Source organism: Grammomys surdaster, unplaced genomic scaffold, assembly GCF_004785775.1.
Source record: "Grammomys surdaster isolate TR1022 unplaced genomic scaffold, NIH_TR_1.0 165, whole genome shotgun sequence".
In the NCBI taxonomy this organism is placed as follows: Eukaryota; Metazoa; Chordata; class Mammalia; order Rodentia; family Muridae; genus Grammomys; species Grammomys surdaster.
The window spans coordinates 20121896-20125862 of record NW_021604613.1 but is presented as its reverse complement, the minus strand read 5'-3'; the positions used below and the strand labels follow the sequence as shown (position 1 = coordinate 20125862).

At 44.7% G+C, this 3967-nt stretch overlaps 1 non-coding gene across 1 annotated transcript; it reads right to left on the bottom strand.

Annotated features, from left to right (window-relative positions):
* Positions 1 to 3082: 3082 nt before the first annotated feature.
* Positions 3083 to 3214, bottom strand: LOC114619922. The gene has a single exon (XR_003711245.1). It is a non-coding gene; the product is annotated as a small nucleolar RNA SNORA17 (small nucleolar RNA).
* Between the last annotated feature and the right edge of the window lie 753 nt (positions 3215 to 3967).

Here is a 3967-nt window from a genome sequence, read left to right as displayed (position 1 = left end):
AGTTCATCTGAAAAAGCAAAGATGGGTCCCTGCAATTCCCTGAGTATTTATGCTAAACACACACACACACACATTCACATGGAAGAAAATCTTAATACTCTGAGGGTGGTAGGAGTTGTAGGCTTTGGGAAGTGACAAATGTCAGAGAGCAGAGCCTTCATGAATGGAATTAACATCTGTGGTGGTTTGAATAGGAACATAGACTCATACATTTGAATGCTTAGTCATCAGGGAGTGGAACTATTTGAGAAGGATTAGATGATTAGGAGCTTGTGGTCTTCTGGAAGAAAGTGTGTCACTGGGGGGGGGGTGAGGGGGATTAAGTACTCCAGAAGCCCATGCCAGGACCAGCACCTTCATCCCTCCTCATCCACAGATCAGGATATAGTTCTCAGCTTCTGCTCCACCACTTCCCGAATGTCACCAAGCTTCACACCACGATGGTATTGTGTAAGCAAGCCCCCAGTTAAAATCTTTCTTTCATAAGAGTTGTCCTGGTTGTAGTGTCTCTTCACAGCAGTAGCACTGTGATTAAGACAACACCTTAACAGAGGAGTCCAGAGGCATCCCTCACCCCTCACCCACATCAAATTACTGAGAAAACTGGGTCTCAGCAAACAACGAGTCTGCCTTTCCTCCATCTTCTAGTTTGTGACTTCTAGAATTAAGTGTAATGAATGACTATTATTTATTATCTATATATCTTGATTTTAAAAAATTATTCAGTCCTCTAATCTATAGTATTTTACTATAATAAATCAAACTGGAAGAGTCAATTCTCAACATAAAATGTTGGGCTAAATAGTCTTTGAGAAACAAAAAACATTTTACTTAAATTCAAAGATCTAGGGGAGAGATTTTCTATGGTTACAGATTAGGTACTCTGGTTTTTTGCATAAACCAGTTCAGTCGTCAGTCTAGGACCAAAATAGCATTAAAATCCCCTATTGACAACGTGGTGCTTGGTTTTGAGTACCTGGAGGAGAGGAGAAGTCAAAGGGTAACTCAATAAACAGGCAGGATGCTGATAACTCTTTACGCAGGAGACCTAATCTCTAGGTTGAGAACAAGTTGGAGAGAAATGGGATTGAAAAAGACTGTTACACACAAAGACAAGTATAGACAGGCCGGCTGATTTTAAAAGTAAAACAATGCTCTCGGATTGAAAATACTTTTTTTTCCTTTGTATCTAAAATATGGCTATTTTTAATTGATGACAATTTTAGTTAAAAGTACTTATTTTAATCCAATCTGTATACTAATTACTTTGCCTCCATTCTGTGAAAATCTTCCCTACGATCTTTTTTAAAAAACATTCTATTGGTTCTTTGTGAATTTCACATCATCAACACCAGTGCAACTCAGCTTCCCTTTACCTAGAACCTGCCCTCCACCCATGCAACCTCCCCTACAACAGAGGAAAAAATCCCACTGTGAAAGCTGTAGTGTGTCACAGTGTGTCCCATAGTATAACCTTTTGTCCCCACGTCTTTGTTTGCCAGTGTTCATTGCAATGAGTCACTGGTCTGGCGTCTGCTACACTGTCAATACTGGATCTTCATTGGGACTGTTCTAGGATGTCCTGTTATTGCCTTGTGTCATGGAGGTCCTGTAGTTTTGAATCTGTAGGACCAGCCCTTTATGCACTCCAGCAGTTAATTGATGGGGTAGATGTTGGGGTGGACCAATTCAAGGCCCTGCATCTGGACCTGAGAGGTATTCGAGCTGGTCAGCCTACCAGCTCTTTTGCATCCTTACCACAGGGGCTAGCTCCCACCCTGTCTTACCTGATCATCCAATGCCACCACCAGAAAGGGTCAGCACCAACTCTCACACTCTCATGCTCTCGTGGCTGGCTCACCTGCACCCATGCCACCAAGGCCAGCTCTACTGTGCTATCCAGGTGAGATGCAGGGCCTGTGTTGCAGCAAACAAAGTCCTGATATCCTGCTCTCATGATCACAGGGACAGTTCTCCTGCCTGATTTAGGTGGCGAGGGGCAAGGAGGGGGAACCTCGCTGTCACCCATGCCACTTCATGGGAGATGAGTGGTAGGGTCAGCTCTCCCATGTTCATACCCTCGGGGTTGGCTCACTCCCAACTCCTACACCTGGGGCCAGCTCTACTATGCTACTCAGGTGACGGACAGGGCCAGTTCTCCCGCTCTGATGACTTTGGGGCCAGCTCCCCACTACCTGCTGTAGGTATCGAGGGTTGAAGAAGAGGGTTCTCCCCTCACCCATGCCACTCCTTCCCACTGTGTGGGAGACAAGTGGCAAGGCCAGCTCTCCCATGCTCATATCCTCAGGAGTGGCTCACCTGCAACTCCTACAACCAGAGCCAGCTTTACTGTGCTTCCTGGGTGATGGCCTAGCTGCTCTCCAGAGTATTACTGCTGGCTATGGGCAGGATTAGTTTTCTAACTCTCATGTCTTCAGAGCAAGCTCTCTTGTGGTGCCCAGATGAGGGGTGGGGCCAATTCTGCACAGCCCTCAGGCATCAACATGTCCCTGGGCAGCAGCGCAGACCAGTAATGTCTGCCTGACCTTTGGTGGTAACAGACCCCCATTGCTGCAGGGCCAAGGACCCAGACATGGCTCCTGAAGGCAGCACAGGCTAAGATCCCATCACAGTCCTTGGTTGGGATCCTCACATCAGGCTGTTCTTCACTATTCTCAAGTCTCCAGTTCTGCCTCTCTTTGTGCCAACATTCTTCTGTTTCTCTTTCTCTTCATTTCTCTACCACTTACTTGCTCTCTTAGTGGGTCTTTGAATATCTAGAGTCATCTCACTAGTGGTCTCAGGAGTGCTACGCCCCACCCATACATTACGGGGTCATCTTGTTCATGATCTTTCCCCCACCCCCAGGGCCTGTGCTGCAGCAGACTGATGGTCATATTAGGCTAACTCTTTGTCTGGGGCCTATGGTGCTAGACTGGTGGTCATCTGGAGCTCACTCTTACCTGGGGCCCATGGGCCCAGGCAGAGTTTGTCTTGTCTCTGGTTTGATCCCACCCTGGAAGCTCATCTGGGTCTACATAGAGCTGGACTGGTGGCCATCTCAGGCTCTCTTTTTTCAGGGAGTCTTAGGCTACTATTCATTCAGATATTTACAGGTCAGAACACTGAGTATAGACATGGTCTCTCTCCTCTCTGCCACTTCCTGATATACTTGTGATACAGTAGCCACAAGGGCAAAGCCTCTAGGGGCAGTTCTTCCCTACAATCTAATGACACAGCTACTAATTTTTTTCAATTCTGAGTAAGCAAAGCCTTAAATACTATATGTTAGACCCACTAAGTTCACATATCCTAGTACTTAGTCTGTACCAATCAACCTATATTTAATGTGGCCTCAGAAAATCCAGGCAAGCTATAGCAGTTTCCATACTTAGAGGAGATTCTAGATGAGCCCTGGCCTCTTCACATCTGTCTTGCTTCTCTTTTAACCAGATAACCTCTGAACTTTAGCCTATTTATTGGCTTCATATTTCTGAGATTTCCTGCTATCTTAACGTGTGACCTGTTAGATAGTGACAATGTCTTATTCATTTTCATAGCTAACTGATTTCTATAGACTCCAAGTACTTGATTAACCCCTGTATCATGGCCTAGAAGTTACAATGTCCCTTGAGGGATGAATGTTTTGACATGGTCAACGATTGTTTGTACCAGATCAGAATATCAAGCCAGAAATAGTACCTTGGTTTTAGACTATAGACAAATGAAATTGTTTTGTCCTTTAGCCTATTTTAACATCAACTTTAAAAATCCCTTGTGTTATTTATGAACTCTGGGTTAAATGGTACTGAGGCCAAGATTTCCCATTTCCCTAAATAGTGTTGTTAAAGAAGGTTGTTGGCATTAGATGTCAAGTTTTTTCCTCAGGTGAACAAGATCAAGAACAAGAAGAAGAACAGGAAGAAGAAGAAGAAGAAGAAGAAGAAGAAGAAGAAGAAGAAGAAGA